The 22,589-nt window shown below is 40.4% G+C and overlaps 1 long non-coding RNA gene across 1 annotated transcript in view; it reads right to left on the minus strand.

Moving 5' to 3' along the window:
- Nucleotides 1-671: 671 nt before the first annotated feature.
- Nucleotides 672-22,589, minus strand: part of LOC140913877 (uncharacterized) — a 31,189-nt gene continuing 9,271 nt past the window's right edge. Inside the window, exon 3 of the long non-coding RNA XR_012159681.1 lies at nt 672-893. This is a non-coding gene — a long non-coding RNA (uncharacterized lncRNA). The remainder of the gene's footprint in view (nt 894-22,589) is intronic.

Below are 22,589 nucleotides of genomic sequence, written 5' to 3' on the forward strand. Positions count from 1 at the left end.
ATTGGCTGTCTCCTTTATCATTATAAATCGATCTGGCCAAAAAACTGACCATGTTGCAAAAATTTTCAAACAAAATTTTTCCAGCGTTTTCATCAGAAAATGTTGGAATTTGAAAGTTTTCAACCAACTCAATATGTCTAGATTTCTCTTGCTCTAGGTTACAAAGTCTTAAGGAAAAGGAGTACTTGTGGCACCTTAGAGACTAACAAATTTATTTGAGCATAAGCTTTCGTGAGCTACAGCACTCTGAAAGTCTTAAAACTGAATCTTAGAAAATGTGTGTCAGGGGACATCTTGTCATATAGCTCACTAATCAATAATTGTATATTTTCCTTTCCAGACAGACGGTTCCTCACTGTGCGTTGTGATCCTATTGCTAACTTTGGGCCCAGTTCTGCATTATTGTCACACTTAAGTGCCTTTTAACTTCAACTGGATTTGTAGGTGCTTGGGAAATGCAGAATCTTAGGGAAGGTGCAATCAGAGCTTATTTTCCATTGTGAGGTAAAAAAGTAAACTAATGATGAAACTTTCTCTGGAAGTGGAGAGGCTGATGTTACAGTCATGAATCCCTGAACTATATTGTTCCATACAAAAGCACTAGGTAACAACAAAAGACAAGCACTTTAGCTACATTGATATTCAATGAATGTACTAACTACTTTGATGCAATTGTACAGTGTTCTTTAGTGTGTTACCTTTATCATGCTAAGGGCTGCATGAAAATGAAATGTCATACTTCAATACCCTTCTAGTCGGTCATATAGTTTATTTTCTTGTACTCCGATAGAGTTAACAAATTTAATGACTGTCCTTTATTGTTGTCTGTATTCTCTTTCAGCTTTGTATTCAGCTTTCTTTCTCTGATGGTTTGCAAGAAACGCTTCATCTTTCTATGGCAGACATAGTAGAAGGAGAAAAAGAAAGAGAGAAGAGGCTATTAGCTGTGATTTAGAAATGGATGTGGGGAAATCAGACCACTTCAATGGTCACAGAAAAAGTTTAATTGTTATTCTTCTGTGTATACGTTAGCCCCATTAGACATTTGCTGCCTGAATTAATTGAGTGGTTTAAATAGAAAAGTTTATTATGATTCTTATTAGCTGCACTTCAAATTTTGTGGAAAAAAATATAATTTATACTTAATCAAAAAATAATAGGGTTATTTTCAAAGAATTGCTGATAAGAGAAGAATGATTTTTCAACTGATTAAAATATACAATGATGAATTCTTGCCTTTCTGTTTTGATGCCTGTGACTATAATTAAGAATGACTCTGTGGGTCTCTAAATGACAATGAAAATATCATTAATGGTGTGCTTTATTATGCAGTATAGGTTCTTTCCAGAATATTCATAAATGAGAATAAAGTGAAGCCATGTTAGAACAGAACTGAAAGTGCTTCAAAAATTACAAGTGCAAAGCAATATTAGGTTCACATGTATGATTCTGATAGATGTTGGGCCCTGCTCCTGTGAGGTGCTGAGCACTTCTAGTAAGTGAGGAGTATCCTTAACTCCCATTTATTTCAATGGGATTTAAGAGTGGTCAGCTCCTCTCAGGAGATGGCATGTTGCCTGATTTTGAGACTCAATTTAAATGTGTTGCATGTTTGTGTTCCGATCAGTGGTCTGTCACAACTGCGGGGGGAAGAGATTATGTCTGGGTATTTCTGGTCCAATCAAATTGTTTAAATGTCAGTCATCTTTTCCAGAAAGGCAGGAACCTCTTTAATTTTCCAGTAAAGTCAGAATATGTTTAGTAGCAACTTTTAGTGCCTTGGAGATTTAGAAGCATCAGTTTCTTGGACAGTAAAGCTCAAGGACTGCAAGTTTATTGAGACATCAACCTTATTTTTTTCATACTTCACTTATAACTTTTCAAACTTTAATTATTGTAACAGTGTATTAGAGTGAATTTTTGTTAATCTTTGAGAAAATTATTTCCAGTGTTGGATTATTTAAATAATACTGAATGTAGCACATTATTTACGAATAAACAACTGGAACTTTTCACAAGATGACATTTGCCCCCCCCCCGCCCCACCCCATCCCACCCCAATACCAAGTGACTCTCCTTGTTGCTGTTTTTCTGCATCCAGAGAAGGTATACATCAAAGTATAGCATGGCAGCTGAGAAGGACCATGAGATAGACTGTCAGCAGAGTTAATTGGATATCATATCCCATTCTTAGTACCTGTCATTAGAATGCAGGAACATAATGTCATTTTGTGTAGCCATTCAGATGCCAGGATTATAATAAAAGCAAAAAGTCACACCAAATGTATCCAATCTTCAGATTTTCAGCAGAACAGATTTCATGCTGATTTGCGTTCTCAATAGAATATTAAAGTTAGAACAGGCTCATCATGAGATTTTGAAATAGTTCAAATTTAACCCATTCTCGTGGCAAACATTGTGAAGAAACTGAAGAAGAGATCAGCATTATTTTAGAGTGATGTAAAAAAGAAACACTGCCGTGTTCCAGCGCAAAACGACAGCCTTATGATTAAGGCCCTAGACTAGATTTTAGAAGATCTGGTCCTGGCTCTGTCTCCAACTTCTCATCTGACCTGGGGCAAATTGTTTAATTTCTCTGTGCTTATTTCCCCACCTGTAAAATGGGGATAATAATGCTCCTTTTGTCCCTCTATTTGTCTGCTTCATTTGTATGCTCTTCCAGACATATTTTATATGAGTCTGCACCGGGCCTTGCACAAAAGGCCCTTGCTCCTGGTTGAGACCTCTAGATACTACTCAAATATAAATAGTAACAACAACAATAAATATGGGCACTCACACACAGCCAGATGTCATGAAAAGACTGCAAATGCAAAAGCATTCATATCTAACAGGAGCTCTTTTTTACTTATGAATTATATTGCATAGTAAATGGAATAAAAATCATGTATTCTCTTTTCCTCATTACAAGTTCAGGATTGAAATAATAAGATCATTTTTCAGTACTATGGCCCCAGTATTGTAAGCTGCCAAACTGCTTTATAATACAAACTAACTTCTAGCACTGTGACAGTCCCAGACCTTCTCTCTAAACAAGTCGTATTTAACTGAAGGGTAAAGTGACTTAGAGGTCATTATACTCCTTGGCATTTCCATTGGTAGCAAACATGCCATCACTCTCCATATTCATTATTTTAGCTAGCACATTGTTGACATTTACTATAGTAAACAAAACAACAGTAAAAAGCAAATATAATGAAAGGTACCAATCTAAAATAAGTAGAATGCCTAGTAACACGATATTTACAAAAAAGTGATTCATGTCTTTAAATGTTATTTACATAAAAGAAATATACCACTATCTCATTAAGCTAGCAATCTGCTGTTCTTTTTATTAACCAGAGAAAGACACTTACAAATATAGCTGTTATTTTTTGAAACTATTAGATTAATTTGTTTCCTCCTACACTTCGTAAATATTGCAGCCTGACACAGGGCCTGAACCAAAAGCCTACTGAAATCAATGGAAGGGCTCACTTAGACTTCAGTGAGCACTAGATCAGGTCAGTACCACAAATAACACTTTGAAAGGAGAATACTATTTAAAAAGCACACAGGGAATCTGGGGTCATCTATTTTTTTAGAGTCTGATCCTACAAGCCCTTGCTCACAGAAGTAGGGCTGCTTTAGTGAGTAAAGGTTTACAGGATTGGAGTCCTGTAATTGGATATTCATATTCGCTTTCTAATTCTGGGTATCTGATTGTAAATATTTTTGAATTTTTAAAGTAAGGTTAATTTAGGAATCAGCAGAGACTAGGAGTGATCCAGCAGTGTGCATTAATGCTACACTAATGAGATTTGTTTAAAGTTATATACATAGTACATACAAAATCTATGTTAAAAGAATTATATAGTTGCAAAGTGAAGCACTCAAAATTAGGGAAGGCTAGAATTAAGCTTGTCTGTGTAACCTTAATTCAGCCCCCATGTACATATGCATTATGATACCATTTGTAATCTGTATATGATGACATATTTTTTCCAAAGGTCCCCTTCTGCTCCTGTCCTCCCAGCTTGTTCTTGTTTTTCCTCTTATCATCTTCCTATCTCTCTCTTCTCTCAGCCCCTAGTCTGCACCTATTCCCCATTTGCTCCTCACCCCTCATCCTCTCCCCCCCCACCCCACCCCCCTGCATTCAAGTCAGGTCCCTTTCTCTTTCTCATTCATGCTGCCTGAATGCCAGCAAACGGATAATTGAAAGCAGAGGGGAAAGTCTCTCTGCTTTCATTTACTGGGCCCAGCACCGCAGTGGTTTCTGGCAACCAGGACAAGGCATTGTGGGGAAAGTCCCTCTCTGCCCTTGCTGCCCTGTGCTGGAGTGTGCTCAGTGCAGACACATTCTTTGAAGACTGTCTGGCAGCCACTCACAAGCCTTTACTGAGTATGTGCAAACAGCATTTTTTCAGACAATTATAACTCAACCAGATTAGGTTGATTTTCACAGAGAAAGTGCAAGGCACCTCTTTGACCTCAGGTTGACCACCCTGCCAGATTTCAAGACCTTGCTATAAAATATGAAAGCCCTAGAATTGAGTTTCTCAGAACTAGGTGGTGATTCTGTTTTAAGCCTGAGCAAACCAGCATATTATTCCCTAAACTCGTTTTCAGAAAGAGTTTACCTGCTTTAGCTGAAATTTCCAAAAAATGTTTTTCCTGAGCTGTCACTGCCAGATCTGCCCGTACCATGAGGGAGACTTGTGGCTAGCTCCATTCAAAATATAGGTTTCAGAGTAACAGCCGTGTTAGTCTGTATTCGCAAAAAGAAAAGGAGTACTTGTGGCACCTTAGAGACTAACCAATTTATTTGAGCATGAGCTTTCGTGAGCTACAGCTCACTTCATCGGATGCATACCGTGGAAACTGCAGAAGACATTATATACACACAGAGACCATGAAACAATACCTCCTCCCACCCCACTCTCCTGCTGGTAATAGCTTATCTAAAGTGATCACTCTCCTTACAATGTGTATGATAATCATGGTGGGCCATTTCCTGCACAAATCCAGGTTCTCTCACTCCCTCACCCCCCTCCAAAAACCACACACACAAACTCACTCTCCTGCTGGTAATAGCTTATCCAAAGTGATCACTCTCCCTACAATGTGCATGATAATCAAGATGCACCATTTCCAGCACAAATCCAGGTTTTCTCACCCCACCCCCACCCCCATACACACACAAACTCACTCTCCTGCTGGTAATAGCTTATCTAAAGTGATCATCAAGTTGGGCCATTTCCAGCACAAATCCAGGTTTTCTCATTCTCCCCTCCCCCCCCCCCCCCACAAACTCACTCTCCTGCTGGTAATAGCCGATCCAAAGTGACCACTCTCTTCACAATGTGTATGATAATCAAGGTGGGCCATTTCCTGCACAAATCCAGGTTCTCTCACCCCCTCACCCACCTCCAAAAACCACACACACAAACTCACTCTCCTGCTGGTAATAGCTTATCCAAAGTGACCACTCTCCCTACAATGTGCATGATAATCAAGGTGGGCCATTTCCAGCACAAATCCAGGTTTTCTCAACCCCCAACCCCCATACACACACAAACTCACTCTCCTGCTGGTAATAGCTCATCCAAAGTGACCACTCTCCCTACAATGTGCATGGTAATCAAGATAAGTAGCTTTGGAGTGGGATTTTCTAAAGTGTTCAGCAATGGCCCAATTCTGCTTCCGCTGAAGTCAATGTTAAAAGCTGGATTGATTTCGGGGGGGTAGGGGTTGGAGTTTGGCGAATGCTGAATACTTTTGAAAACCCCATCCTTAAACACCAGGTGAATGTGCATTATCTGACAAAGACTATGGCCCTTTACCCAATATAAATCACTGTCATGCCACTGAAGTCAGTAGTGCTGCACTGATTTACAATGGTTGAGGGTCTGGCTCAATAAATTTTAAAGTGATGTATGCTAAATTTCAGAGTAATATGAATATCTGAAATGTCCTCTTAATTTCTGAACAGCATTTCCAGAAAATCTTTCGTATTTTATGTTGTTACTAATAGGTCTGATATATTGTTAGCTTCACAAATATTTTAAAGCCAAATGAATAAATGTAAATTCTCACATTCTCAATTATACCTTAACCAATAACTGCTCCAGACTGACATCCTCATGTGGGCTTCTTAGCTAGATAAAAGTGTCTCCAGTGAAGAGTAAACAAACATCCTAACAAACCCCTAAGAAATACTGTAATTCCAAATTGATTTTTCAGTTACTCAACTGTTGCATCCATGGACTTTGATTGTCTCAGTCTAGAAAGCCTTAATTTGCAATGCATATTCTTCCTTCTAAGCAAAAATATGTCAAGATGTGCTGAAGTCCATAATATAACTCTCAAGTTAAATGAATTAGTGAGGGGAAGGTTATTTTTCAACAGGCACAGCTGTATACAGTTCTGAGGATCATGGAAAATGTTCTCTCCCCCTTCCACACTGTGCGCAATTTGCATATTCAGACCATAGCATTGCTCAATAGAACAAGGTTTTTTTTTAATTAATCTATGTACAGAAGTAAATTAATAATTTAAACTAACAAATGTATTTGAACATATGTGAATTTATTTTAATTTTGTCCTGTGTTGTATTTCCTATCTAGCTTAGAGATTCTCACACACCAGTTTTGTGTCGTATACATGGCAAAAACATATAACATGGTTTTCTCAATACATTATGTGAAAATGCAAGTTAGAACCGGTTTAGTATCTTAATTTGATAATGTAAGGGTAACCTTGCAGAAGTTTATGCAGTAAAGGTAAAAGTCTGGCCCCAATTAAGTCAAAGCTCCCATTCATTTCATTAGTGTTAGGTTTTCACCTCCGGTATTTAGAAAGATGATTTTGGTTATGGGGACGAAAGATGAAAAAGGGAATGTACTGTTTTGGGTCTAAAACACAGGACTCAGAAACAGAAAATCTGGTGTGACAGACACTGTAGCTCCATGAAATCTCTTTAGGGACCATTGTGTTCAATGTATGAATATTCTATATATGATTGTGTTTACTCCATGGGGGAGGGTTACCACAGCTCATACAGGAACAAAAAATGGGAAGAAGTGAGTACACCAGGGGTAGTGAACAACTCCAGAGATGCACCATCCTCTGGGGTGGTTTGCATATATTGGTTCAAGCTGGGTATTCCAGAGACTAAGAGACAAAGAAAGGGCTTTTGATATAAAAGGTAGAATTTAAATAGAATCATGGCCTTCCTTTTGATTCATCAAATGGACAGGACCTTTGATTCAACAAACAGACAGGACCTCCTAGGAAGGCTTCAACCCTTCTTGAATGGGCAATTTCTGGTACATTTAATAAGTATGTAAATCTGTTTTTTGTTTTGTAGGTTTTCTCTGTATGCTGTATCATTAAGTAAATGTGTTTGCTTTGGAAGAGTTGGGTGGTCAGTGATAAAAAACACTGTCATTGTCATCAGAGAGAAACTAAAGAGCAGGGAGCTGGATATTTCTCAGACTTACTTGGGGCAATTACAGTAAAGAGCATGAGGCTGTAGCCTAAAGAATCCCACTCAGAAGGAAATGAGACTGGGGGCCCTGCTGAAAGAGAGGTTAAGGCTAGAGACTTGAGAATGCAGGAGCATTCTAGCATTCTAGGAGCATGGACCACTAGGGGTAAATGGGTACGGGGTTGGGGGACAAAGGTACCTTTACCCTTGAAACTTTGACATCTGAATCTAGCTTTTCCACAGACCTGTTGTGTGGTCTTGGGCAAGTTGCTCAGTTGAGCTGGGTGGGAAAAAGGTTTTGAGGTTTTGAAGTTTTCCCCTGTCCTGAAGCAGGATGAAGATTGACATCGCAAGCATATTTCTGAACCAAAACTCAGAAAAACAATTTGATTTGGTCAATCAAAACATATTGTTTTGATAATTTCAAAACTTTTCATTTTAATTTTGACTTTTTTTTAACTATCAACCGACTTACATTTCAAATAAAAAAGGTGCTTTGAAAAAAATGGAACTTTAATTGAACTTGTGACTTGTGGCCCTTCAAAAATTGCCATAGTAACTTAAAATGGAAATGATCTATCAGATCATCAGTTCCACCCTTTGCAAAAGCAGCGCTGAACTCCTAGAAAATATATCAATTATTAAACTGATACTATGCTCAAGTCCTTAGCCAAGAGCAGTTACTTTCCATCTTAAAGCCTCTACTCAAAGTAGCAAGTTTAAACAAAAGCCATACTGGAGAAGAAAACTCTGGTTCATACAGGAGTGAATGTAAGGAATACAGTCGCAGAATCCTGGCTTGAAGTAGCATGCCTTCCTCTAGTTGAAAGGCAGAAGTATCTTTATAAGAGTAGTCAGCCTGGCTGTTACTTTTCTCCATAATCACAGAATAAATTTCTCTATGCACTGCACGTCTTTTAGAAAGATGCATGATGGTTTCTGGTCACAAATTGCTGGATAGTCTCTTAAAAAGAATTACACTTCTGCTATATAAAAGAATCTGTACAATATAGGTCAAGACAGAAGATAATAAGTTCCCTTACAGAACCCATTAAAGGATAATGTAGTCAGTCTTAAATAGCATAATGTGCAGACAGCAGGAATAAAATATAAATCCATTTTATATAACATTATATAAAAATGTACCAGATTATATGTAGGATGCTGTAGAGAGGTGTTGATGTTAATACACTCATAATCAGTAATGCAAAATATCTAGCTAATATTATAGAACTGTGAGAATAAATGTTGCATTTAAAAATTATATGGGTGGAACTCCGCTGTGTGATAGTTTCGATACAGGTAGCCCTGCTAACTCAACACAAAATGTATGCAAATACCACAATATGTTTCACAGTAGATGATATACACCCCCTTAACTCAACCCCAACCCACCCACTCAAGTCCTCAATGATACCGAACACATGCAAAGTCCAAGGACATGACTTTGTATGTGGAAATTTCACAGGCATTGCAGAGGATAGCACCAACCAGTTTATTTCAGGTAAATTCCTGCTAAGTAATTATCTAGTTCAAACACTGACACAGGCGGATGTTCATGTTTATACATCAATGTCCAGCTTCACACTGCTATGCCCCACACTAGGTTGAAGAATATAATAATGAGCAGTTAGGTTAAAATGAGCACTTCCCTGCAGGTGTCTAAAAAGGTGAGAGTAAAATCTGATATATAGACCCTTGCCTTTACATTCTATATAAATGTCAGGGTCCTGACAAGGGCAGTCATGACCAAGGGCAAGAGCAGGGTCAAACCTGAGGCTGAGAGTAGTGGAGGAGATTGTAGTAAAGTTCCAGGCTGATACCAAGGATCAGAGTATAAGTTAGGTTTCAGGTTGCGGGTCTGGAGGCAAGGTCCAAATCAAACCAAGTTTGAAGCCAGGAGTTCAAGATCAGGAATAATCATGGCAGCTACAGGCGATCCATGTTGTTGTTTGGACACTTCCCAGAATGCCCCCTGGGTATACATAGGGTAGGGAGCCAATCAGGAGCCATAAAACTGCTGCCTGTCAGACTCTTTGAGGCAGGACTTCCCATGGTCTGTGTCCGCAGTGGGTCTGGGAAGTGGAGCATGAACTGGTTATAGCTGCTCTTAGGTGGCAGCATGGCCATGTCCGCTACTTGGCAGCTGTGTAGGTCCACATTTGAGATCTTCTGGGCTTCACATTACCCCACAAGGGCACCCTCTGCTGACCTAGATTTGTCTGGATGCATGGCACGGATGGCTGCCATGAAGTCAGGGGCATGGACTTGGGACCTTTGCTCCAAGGTTCACTTTTCTGAGTCATAGCCCTCCCAATCTATAAGGTACCAGAGGGAGCAGTGTTTGATTTTCCAGTCCAGTATCTCGTGGACCTCATACTTGTTGTGTCTTTGGATCCACACCTGAGAGGGTGGTTGCTGGGCCAGGGGAGTGAAGTGGTTGTAAATGTAGGATTTAGAAATGGTACATGAAACACTGGGTGTATTTTGAGGGATCTCGGTAATTGAAGTCTCATGAGCACTGGGTCAATTACCTGATGGAGGGAATATGTCCTGAGGTATCAGTAATCCGGTTTATGACATGGCCAGTTGGTACAGAGGTTTTGGGCTGAGAGACACACTTTTTGCCTGATGGTGAATGCTAGGCATACCTTGCGCCAGCAGTCAGCATACCACTTGTAATCTTCCTTGGACTTGTCCAGTTGTGCCTTGAGTTTTTCTTGGACCTCATGAATCAGATTAACCCAGTTAGCGCTACAGGAATGGTGGAGTTGATGGGTATGGCTGGATAGAGATGGGGGTGGAAACCAAAGTTTATATAGAATTGACTCTGCCCAGCAAAGATATGCTCAGCACTGTTTTAAACAAACTCTGCTTGGGGTAGGAGGGTCCACCAGTTTTCTGATGGAAATTCATGAAGCAGCGCAAATATTGTTCTAACACTTGATTCGCTTGTTTGGACAGACCATCAGTTTGTGGGTGATAGGCTGCGGATGAGTAAGCATGGACCCTGACCAACCATAGGGTTTCACACAAAAACTGCAACACAAACTGCAGACCCTGATCAGTTGAGACTGTCTCCAGGAGTCCACGGAGATGGATAAGATGAGTCACCAGGTGCTGGGCCATTTTTTCTGTGGAGGGCAGGTGCACAGGGAGGATGAAGTGGGCCTTTTTGTCAGTTTATCGACCATGGTGAGGACTACAGTGTTAAGCACTGGGAGCTTGACTATGAAATCTAGGGTAATGGCTGCCCAGGGTCTGGACAGGGTCTTGGAAGGCAGTGGAGTGCCAAGGAGTTTCCAGCACGCTGTCCTGGTGCGGCCACATGTCTCACAGAAATCAACATACAAATCTATTGTTCAAATTCAGGGCCACGCGAAGGAACATGCAGCCAAATGAAGGGTCTTGAGGTGACCCAGATGGCCTGCTAATGGCAAGTCATGACAGAGCCATTGTACTGCTAACTGAGGGAGTCTGAATGAAACACACAAGTGCCTTTGACATAGATCAAGCCATCCTAGACCTGGTATTGCCCCTTGCTTACTGCTTTATGATCCGTGTAAACCCGTACTAGGTACTGAGCATCCTCCAGAGAATGGCACCTCTCTTCCAAGGCTTTTTTGATGGCTAGAAGCTTCTTATCTAGAATTCTTTGGCTGTAGTGAGCTTCAGTGAATAGTAGATGCAAGGTGGATGTGCTTTTGGGGACCATGACTTTGAGAGCCATGTTGGTGGAGCTGTTATTCTCCACTCAGTATCAGAGACTAGTCATCAAAAGTAGGCAATGTGGAAGAAAATCAGTCCCTGCTGCTACTGGAGTTTGCGCAGGATCACCTCTACCAAGCTGGCATGCTAAAATTATTGTCAAGTATGGCAAAAAAACCCTGAAATTAGATAGAATCAGTCTCAATCGTTCGAGCGGGGGCAAGGCCCGACCAATGCATTCCCAGTCAGAAAGCTAATAATGAGTCCTACTCTTGCTTGGTCAGTGGGATAAGGCTAGGGGCAGAGAAGAAAGAGCAGGTGACATTGGTTAATAACTCCCCTGAATAGTTCCCATTAAAACATTCTTGGAGGGTAGTAGAGGCCCTGGGTATGTAGCCACAGTGCAGCATTCTCATCCTACAGCTTGTCAACCCGTTCATGCATCTCCACCATCCGTTGGGGCATGCCAGGCCGGGAGTGGCTACTGTGGTCCAGACAAACTGTCAAGAACCTTATAAGGGTAGTCAGGACCCAGGGTAAGAACAGGGCAAAGCTGAGGCCGAGAGTAGTGGAGGAGTTTGTAGTCAAGTTCCAGGCCAGAGTCAATACCAAGGATCAGAGTCCAAGTCAGTTTTCGGGGTCTGGGTCAGGAGATGAGGTGCAAACCAAACCAAGGTCACAGCCAGGAGTTCAAGAGCAGTAATGGTCATGGCAGCTACAGGAGATTCATGCAATTGCCTGAATGCTCCTTGGATTTATATAGGGCAGGGAGCCAATCAGGAGCCATAAGGTTACTGCCTGTCAGACCCATTTACGTGGGATTCTCTGTGATCTGTGCCCACAGCAGGTCATAGAAAATGGAGCATTCGCTAGGTATGGTGGTAGCATGGAGGTACCCACTACTGGGCAGCTCTGCAAGCCTAGTTTTGAGACCTGCTGGACCTTACAAGGAAGTACCTCAGTATCCCAAACAACAGAAGAGTGAAAGACTGAGTTTCCTTAACGCAGTAGTTGGTGTTTGTTTGGTTTTTTGCTATTAAAAGTTGAGAGGAAAGAGTAAAATAAAACTACAATTAGAGTCCTAACTTCCTAACAAAAAAGAAGCTTACGAGAAGTGGAAGATTGGACAAATGACCACGGATGAGTATAAAAATATTGCTCGGGCTTGCAGGAGTGAAATCAGGAAGGCCAAATCACACCTGGAGTTGCAGCTAGCAAGAGATGTTAACAGTAACAAGAAGGGTTTCTTCAGGTATGTTAACAAGAAGAAAGTCAAGGAAAGTGTGGGCCCCTTACTGAATGAGGGAGGCAACCTCGTGACAGAGGATGTGGAAAAAGCTAATGTACTCAATGCTTTTTTTGCCTCTGTCTTCACGAACAAGCTCAGCTCGCAGACTACTGCACTGGGCATCACAGCATGGAGAGGAGGTGACCAGCCCTCTGTGGAGAAAGAAGTGGTTCGGGACTATTTAGAAAAGCTGGACGAGCACAAGTCCATGGGGCCGGATGCGTTGCATCCGAGAGTGCTAAAGGAGTTGTCAGAGGTGATTGCAGAGCCATTGGCCATTATCTTTCAAAACTCATGGCGATCGGGGGAGGTCCCAGATGACTGGAAAAAGGCTAATGTAGTGCCCATCTTTAAAAAAGGGAAGAAGGAGGATCCTGGGAACTACAGGTCAATCAGCCTCAGTCCCTGGAAAAATCATGGAGCAGGTCCTCAAGGAATCAATTCTGAAGCACTTAGAGAGGAGGAAAGTGATCAGGAACAGTCAGCATGGATTCACCAAGGGCAAGTCATGCCTGACTAATCTAATTGCCTTCTATGACGAGATAACTGGCTCTGTGGATGAAGGGAAAGCAGTGGACGTGTTGTTCCTTGACTTTAGCAAAGCTTTTGACACGGTCTCCCACAGTATTCTTGCCAGCAAGTTAAAGAAGTATGGGCTGGATGAATGGACTATAAGGTGGATAGAAAGCTGGCTAGATTGTCGGGCTCAACGGGTAGTGATCAATGGCTCCATGTCTAGTTGGCAGTTGGTATCAAGTGGAGTGCCCCAGGGGTCGGTCCTGGGGCCGGTTTTGTTCAATATCTTCATAAATGATCTGGAGGATGGTGTGATTGCACCCTCAGCAAGTTTGCACATCACACTAAACTGGGAGGAGTGGTAGATACGCTGGAGGGTAGGGATAGGATACAGAGGGCCCTAGACAAATTGGAGGTTTGGGCCAAAAGAAATCTGATGAGGTTCAACAAGGACAAGTGCAGATTCCTGCACTTAGGACGGAAGAATCCAATGCACCGCTACAGACTAGGGACTGAATGGCTCGGCAGCAGTTCTGCAGAAAAGGACCTAGGGGTTACAGTGGACGAGAAGTTGGATATGAGTCAAGAGTGTGCCCTTGTTGCCATGAAGGCCAATGGCATTTTGGGATGTATAAGTAGGGACATTGCCAGCAGATCGAGGGACGTGATCGTTCCTCTCTATTCGACATTGGTGAGGCCTCATCTGGAGTACTGTGTCCAGTTTTGGGCCCCATACTACAAGAAGGAGGTGTAAAATTGGAAAGAGTCCAGCGGAGGGCAACAAAAATGATTAGGGGACTGGAACACATGACTTATGAGGAGAGGCTGAGGGAACTGGGGATGTTTAGTCTTCAGAAGAGAAGAATGAGGGAGGATTTGATAGCTGCTAGATAACAAGTACCTGAAAGGGGGTTCCAAAGAGGATGGCTCTAGACTGTTCTCAGTGGTAGCAGATGACAGAACAAGGAGTAATGGTCTCAAGATGCAGTGGGGGAGATTTAGGTTGGATATTAGGAAAAACTTTCACGACGAGGGTGGTGAAACACTGGAATGCGTTAGCTAGGGAGGTGGTGGAATCTCCTTCCCTAGAAGTTTTTAAGGTCAGGCTTGACAAAGCCCTGGCTGGGATGATTTAGTTGGGGATCGGTCCTGCTTTGAGGTCCCTTCCAACCCTGATATTCTATGATTCTATGATTCTGTGGATTTACTTCCTATAACATTTCATTTCATTTTTTATGCAGCTCAGACTTAATTTTAAAGCACCTCAGCTCTCATATTGAAAGATAAGATGAAAAAACAACAAAGCAATAGGCTGAAATCAAGCACACCATGTTATAAATGTTAACACAAAGTCAGCCCAGTAACCCGTTGACAGATTGCTAAGCTGTCATGTAGGACACCTGTCACTAGTAGACACTTTAGAGCCTTACATGCTGAGCCAATGAATACTCGCTGATTATTTAGCTGTCTGCAGTTTCCTGCCCAGGAAACAATAGTGGTGCTGGTGATTTACACTATACCTCATGTGTCTTTAACACTTGGATAAACAATATTGATTAGATAGCTTAAACAAGTTTGACTTTCTGTTGGTACCTCCGAAAGTAGAAGTGTGTGGCATGGTGGGATGTTTTCCTTTCAGATGAATCCAGACAATTGCAACTGGAAGTAATTTGTTTATTCTTGATAACGTATTGAGCAGTTCCTCAATTCTTTAGAATTAAAGAAAAATGAAGATATCCGATAAGCTTTACATGCAGGTCAAATAATGTGAATAAAAATAGCTATAATATCACTATATATATATACTTTACACCTTTTATCCCAGAGTAGCCCAAGATTTTTAACTACTTTTTGTAGAAATTGTACAGCACCACTGAAATTCAGCCTCCCCTGGAGGAGAGGGCAACAGCAAGGTGAATGTATGACAAACAACATGTCCAGGGGGAAACTTTTGGCCAAAGAGATCAGACCAAACCTCTTCTTTTAAGGGAAGTACTATGGGATAGTTGGGCCAGATCTAAAGCTCACAGAAATTAATAGAAAGTCTCCCATTGACATCAGTGAGCTTTGGATCAGGCCCTTTATTTCCATGCAGGACCTCTGTTTTTTTGAGGTCTTAACTGAAACGTTCACATACTACAGTAAAATGAATGGAACTCGTTTTATCTATCCTTGAGCTCTCTCTCTCATTTAAAAACAAATCTGATCAGTTGAGGCTGTCTTCAATATCACAAGAAAGTGTTGATTTCACATACAATGTATCCTCTCCAGTTCCCTCTGATTTATGTTTTTTAATGAAAGGAGATATCTTGTCTCCATCACTATTGTCTTGCTTTAAAAATAAAACAAAAACCCGAATTTGCTGTTCTCAGCATAAGTTCTATTAAAACACTAGCCTCCTTGGAGGTTCAATCTGAACTGCACATAGGAAAAAGCAGCATTTGTTAATCAATATGTTGTATGTGGGTATTTTTTTTTCATCCTACGACAGATTAAATAGAAATGAGGTGCCTTTGTATGAGAAAGAGAAAAAAAGGCTTTGGGGGTAATCTGTATGGGGAGAAGCAAAGCAGTGCAGTTTTACTAATGTCAGCAAATCTCCTTTTGCAGCTCCTGGAAGGCTGGGCCATTTTGCATAAGCCATTATCAACGCTACACTTTCATGTATAATTATTGGTGAGCATTCATATAGTGATATGGCTCCTTGTATCTTGTCATCTATATTTTGTTCACATTCAGACTTATCTGCAAATGATTCACATTCAATGCCAGCAAAATACTTTGCCATCGTTCTGCATAAATCTCATCAATAGCTGATGAAACATCAACAGTCTCTGTTAAATGGACTGTAGTAGCTTCTTCAGTTTCAATATGAAAAGTACAAGCATAAATGGCAGAATGTGTCACATATAGTGCAATCAATAGATTTGTCATATTGTAAATATTCTGCTGAGAAGCTGTGGGGAAGCATCTCTGTGGCTTGGTAATGAGTCTCTATCATCTAAATCACTGCATCAGGTCTTGCTAGTTTTGTAGAGACAATGACCAACGTGGTTGCCAGATAATGACTCTTTGGTGGCCTGTGTAAAATGAGCTGGTGGTCTCAGTCCAGTTCTTATTAGACACAGTTTTTCATTAAAATTGGCTCTGTTTTGATCCTCCTTTGCAACCTCAATAATGAAGTGCAGGATAGAATGGGCATGGAGAATGAGCTGCTCCCTCCCCTTTTAAGAGCTCCCTGTAGGTCAGGATCTTTAGCAGTGATGGTTGAACTATTTCTTTTCTTACAAATAATAGGTCTAAACTTAGGGTTCAACTGATTTCTACTTAGTTCAAGACTTGGTGGAGAGGAAGAGGGGAAATTAAGCTATTATTTACTTCTGTGCCCCCTATTCCTGCTGCTAGTCAGGGTTTGGTTTGGTCCCCAGTGCAATTTAGTGCAGAAAATACTTTAAGTTATGCCAGACTACAATGGGCTCTTCTAGCATCTGGGAATCACTGGAGCACCTATGTCCTTGACGTGCCCCCGTAAAACAGGGGCTGTGAAGGTAGAATGTAGCATTGGCTACACTGTCTTTACAGTTTATCCTGTAACAAGAGAACCATCAGCTAATTGTCACGGCCACCTATCAATCTGTTTTGTGCTGCTGGAACAATTCAGCCCCTGTTCTTATCACAAACTGATCCGGATTGTATGCTACCTTGTTTGTTATGGCTAAGAATTTACCAGACAGTATGGATGTATAATTTTCAGAGTATGGGCGGATAGTGAACTGTTTGTTTTGACTGTTCCCATTATTCATATCACGTGATTGGTTGCATCAGACTATTTGAGCTCCCAGAGTGGATGACTGAAACATTTTAAACAGCAGAATAATGAAGAGTGTACAATGAATAATGAATAATGCACACATCTGGTCTGATTTTTCAGCTGAATAATAACTGAACCAAACAGTGGTTACACCCAAATAAAAAACAGTCTGACCTCCATGAATCACAACAAACAAAACTTGGTTCTTTTATTTATTAAAATATTCACACAAAAATAGGGTTGTTCTTTAGTGTTTTCCCAGGATTACAGCTGAGACCTATTGGGGGGCAACCTATGGATATTGAAGCCCTCTGTTCTCTGGTTAAGGTATCAATTATGAATTTAAAGTCTAAGCCTCCCTTACACTGTCAATGCCCATATTATCCTCAATCATTGCTTGAAAACTGACCTCTGTAATTTCTGGCAATTGCTAATGAGTTTTCATAGCTGATGTATTTGTTATGTGCACAAGCTTATATCAGACAACCTGACTTTCCTCTGCGTTGCCCCCTTTGGAGTCATTCATACCTGCACAAAGTGGGTGTAAAAGAGTAGCACTTTGATGTCCTCATCTCCTTTATCTTCAGCCATCCAGTCCCTTTCTACCCATTCTGGGTAGCCACTCTTTCTTGGTATCCGAGATATCTGTTCTTTTGTTTTTCCATTTTAACATATTAATGCTAGCCCTGTTGGCTTTATTTATTAATTATTATTATTAACAATAATAATAAAGATTTTTTTCAGTAGATGGTTTTGGTCAGTTCTAATTAAAATGAGGCACCACAGTGACAAACAGTGGTACAATAATCTTAAAGTGCTCAGTGAGGTACACCAGATTTTGTTGTATGCGCAGCCTACACTTATTTGTCAGGGACATTTCTCATCACAACTTGCTAAACTAAAGGTTTAATTGGGGCTGTCAAACTAATCTGTTGCTTCTTTCTTCACCCCACGAAGATATGCAAAGCCCAGCAACCTCTGCAGCAGGCAAAATGCCTCCCTTAACTTGATCTAAAAGAGATGGAAGATAGAATATACTAGGCAGGCCTCAAGAACAGACCTGGGCTCTGCAAAATGTTCTCCTGAATGACCAGTATATCTGCTAACAAAATCACTGTCAAAGGCCAAATCACAGACATTCTGTCCTCAGCGCATTGACACACAGGAAACCCGCTATTTGCCTGCAAGCCCTGTGAACTGTGTGGAGTAGCTGTTATTGTCATGTGAGAGCACTGTGTGTGGCTGCAGAGACCAAAGGCTGTTCTCCATTTTGGAAGGTGGGGTTCTACATGGCAGGCTTTAGTCAACATCAGGTGGCTGCAGTCAACACCAGTGTGTTAAGTGTTATTTAAAGTTTAAATAAAAACAATGTAAGTATTAAAAAGTGTTCTATGTTTTAATAAGGAGAACAACACAGGCACTAGCTATTTATCCCATTATGACTAATTGGCTCAGAAGAGGAGTGCATGGACATTATGATTGCAGGGCCATATACCTTCCATTCCCCACCACCAAGCACTGGCAGGAGCACACAGGAATGAGAACAGGTCACGTATTTCTTGCCGAGGTAGCAACAGCTACTGTTTGTTGCACTCCCCTATTACATCTGGAGAAATTAGCATTTCCAGTCATAATACCTCCCATCCACTACCCCTTGATTTCAAAAGGTAATTCTCTTCCTCCAGCACTCAGAGCAATGGCCCAAGATTTATTGTTGCCCATTCTGCCACATGGTAGGTGGTTTGCAGGGCTTCCTCCTAGTCTATTTTATTAAGCGGACTGTATCTTGGTCCATGCTCCAATGGCACAAACGTGCCATATAGCTGTCCTAACAGTAAATACATTAGAGTCAAATTGTCAATTGTTAATGAGAGCTCGGATCTGGTGCTGGTGTGGAGGCATATTCCTGTTTTTCCATTACATCCCTTGGAAACCACATATATCATGATGTGGAGCCAGCACCCGCTGCTTCTTTCATAGGAGGTGGAAGAAAGTACTATAGCCAACCTCAGAGATTAGAACTAGGAGGAAACTCTACTAGAAAAACCTCAAAGATTTTCTCCCTCCCAAGTCCCTGCCTAAAGAAGGAAACAATCTGGTTCCAGGACCCCCTTCACTGAGAAATTAAATTATCTATTCTTTTATTCCATAAAAATTGAATTACTTAGCAAAAATAACATTAAATAATTCACTTAGTATATTTATCACAAAGTACTAAATACTGCCACAAATTACGAACAGAAGAAACACATTATTTCCGAATCATCATTAATTGAATTAGTAATTTTAATTTATGTATTTTACTGAAAAATATCTCAATTTAATGTACTGCATAATCTAAGCACATCAGCAAGTAAACAACAAGGGTCAAATCCTTCAAGGTGTTCAGCACTTCCATCTTCCATTAACACTAGTGATAACTGCAGGAGTCTTCCATTTCTACGAACACATTACATGAACCCAGGTAAATAAAATTAGCTCCAATTACAACAGAGCTTAATATGGAAGATCAAACCATAAAGGTCAAAACCAAATTACAGCCTCAGCAGTTATCTGAGTTATTTCAATTAGGGTCACTGATCTACTTTCCTGCTTTCTCTGAAAAAGATGCAAACCCCAAAACATTACTAACTTAACCAGGATAATATTGTATAGCCAGTGCGTTGTTTTTAGAAGAGTCTATTTTTATGTATAAAATACTTTCCAAATTCCAGTCCCAGCAGTACATCCTATTGGTAACTTCACATGCTGACTTTCATCAGTGGAGGAGAAACCAAAAAAAGTACTAGTTTATAACCAGTGCTAGTTCTTAACGAAGGAACAGCTGCCCACAGAACAGTTATTTGGATCCGTATTCAATGATATTATCATAATTATAGGTTTCAGAGTAGCAGCCATGTTAGTCTTTATTCGCAAAAAGAAAAGGAGTACTTGTGGCACCTTAGAGACTAACCAATTTATTTGAGCATAAGCTTTCGTGAGCTACAGCTCACTTTATCGGATGGATCATAATTATAATGTTTTAAATTAATCCAGTGAAGCAAATTCAGACCTGGCATGAGTTGGTTTATCTTCAAGGACTTCAGTCATCTTCCATTATTTAGTAATGTCATTACTTTTAAACAGTAAAACAAAGAAACAAAACCCCTAACTAATGCCATGGGACAAATTCTAGCACAATCTCAGTTGCTACCAAAGCGGGCCCATATGTTAATAATGAAACAGTAGCACTGATGTGTGCCCAAATTATGTCTTGCTATGGTTCCAGGTATGCAGAGGCCCTTCACCTGATAAAATATTTTTGTTTATTTCTGTGCAGGTAGACAGTTTCTGGGTGTGGGATATGGGCATTGAAACACATATATCATGTCACTGTACGTCACCTTGGAATGTTCTGCTACTCCAGAGGCAGGACTCTAAAGCCTTCAAGACATATAGAGTTGATTTTGGGATGAGGCAAGATTGGAGCAGAAATCATCATTCCTGCCCCCCTGCCTTTCAGGCTGCCATCTCGTTTTTGGTAAGCATAAACATCAGCAAGAAGTTTTTCTCCAGGGTTTATTTCTAAGTTTAAATACTGGGAAGTTAAAATGTAAAGAAGTGAAAATTATTAAGGGATTCCACATGCCTTCCCTTGAAGAAACCTACAGGAAGGGGCATAGGAGCTGGGAAACTTCTTGAGATTTCCTCACTGAGTTTCTAGGAAATCATCATTCCAGGTGAAGACAGGATTTGTGGCTTCTCAGCCTCCCACAGATCCTAGGAAACTTCTGGGGAGCATTAAATCCTTCTGGAATAACAGGATGGGTATCTGCAGGGCCAGCTGGGTATGATGCCACAGAAAGAGCTGTTCTTCACACCTCCTCCTGCCCTGAACTCTATGGATCTCACTTCTAATGGAACATTCACAGATGGATTTCCACAGGGATTCTAGAGATGGGAGAAAATTACAAAAAGAAAAGGAGTACTTGTGGCACCTTAGAGACTAACCAATTTATTTGAGCATGAGCTTTCGTGAGCTACAGCTCACTTCACGAAAGCTCATGCTCAAATAAATTGGTTAGTCTCTAAGGTGCCACAAGTACTCCTTTTCTTTTTGCGAATACAGACTAACATGGCTGTTACTCTGAGAAAATTACAGAAGATGCACCCCCACTACGTGCATCCCAAAAGGAGTTCTTCACAATTTGAGTAATGTCTATTCATATAAGTGGAAAGGATAATATGGGCCACATTTCTCTTCATATAGAAATATTTATATTTTTTGTCTCTAGTCATCTAAATACTTCCAAGAAATGTTTATTGATTGCCAATAACTTTTAGTAGATAATAAGTAATTTCCAACATAGAACAAGTAAGTCTAAATAGTCACAATTACACATCAAGATATTATTTTACTTGGTAATATTAATTTTAAATTACTCAATCATTTAGAGCAATAATTAAGAGTAATTTTAATTTATTTTTGATGAATTCACAGTACATTATTGTTACTTCTTTTTGGTGATTTAAAAATTTTTCTTTGACCATTAAGCTCAAAATGGTAATGCACATATGTAAATCAGAGATATACCAGTAATGAAGTAGTCGGGCGTGGGTACTGACTGATATTGAAGATATAATGACCTCCTCTATGTCTAACCCAATTTTACTCATGGCAGAAAAAGTAATTTTCTTCAGTATTTCAGCACTTCTGTATTATAACCTTCATCCTTCACTGCACATACATTTGCCCTATCTTATGAAGCTATAAACCTTGTAGAAAGGGCGTGGGGGTAAGCTAAGCAATACATTCCCTCGTCACTTTTTCTCAAAGGTGGGACATAGGGTGGTCTTTCTCATCACCACTGGTACTATATATGCTGTTGCCTGTCTCTTAATCTGCAGTATGGGATGGTGCTAATAATAAAGGCTTAGCCAGGGTGACTGACAAATATCACCAACTAAGTATTGCTTTTACACTTCAACCACATGTCCCTGTATCTGCGAAGTATATTTTAGAATATAATTCCTCTTAAAAGTCCTCAGCACTTTTTGACATAAATGTTTATATATATAAATTGTTTTGCAGTGGCTTAGGGCAAAGTGCTACATAGCTGATATAGCCATTTTATATGTCAGTATCCATTGACGGTTGTGTCCTTTGAACAGATATAAACAAAGATCTTTTCATTCAGCTATCAGCCAAATGAGGAACTCATCCCTAACTCCCCACCCTGTGCATCATGACTGCAGTGCTTTGGCTCACTTGTTGTGTTGCTCGATGACCTGTCATGTTTGGATACCCTCTGAAGTGCTATTTGTAAGGCTGGTTGTTTATTTGCTATGCAGCCTGCCAGATTGAAAGGGATTAGGAAGACTCTTACAGGTACTTGTAAAGTTGGATTTGTGTTACTATAGAAGATGTAGCAATGGGAGGCTGAGAGCCAAGCAACAAAAAGGTGGATATGTCTGATATGGTGCACACTGGTATTTGAAAAATATGCAACCATTGCTCTGTTCCCTACTGCGGCTGCTGAGAACCACTCTCCTGTGATTTATGTTGCTTTCTCTGGTTAGAGGAAGTTATTTTCAGTACCATAATGAAGTAGAAGCAAAAAGGCTAATTGTAAGTTTGTTTCTCTTGAAAATCCTTTTCATTGTGCTGCTTGTTGCACAATAAGTATAATTTGCATGTATGTGAAATTTTTACTCCCAGGCATTCTTTTGCACTGGCCCAGCATGTAGGCACACCATTGGTATTTCTATATATGGCAGGAGTTCATAAACTGAAT

Source organism: Lepidochelys kempii, chromosome 6 (assembly GCF_965140265.1).
Source record: "Lepidochelys kempii isolate rLepKem1 chromosome 6, rLepKem1.hap2, whole genome shotgun sequence".
NCBI lineage: Eukaryota > Metazoa > Chordata > Testudines > Cheloniidae > Lepidochelys > Lepidochelys kempii.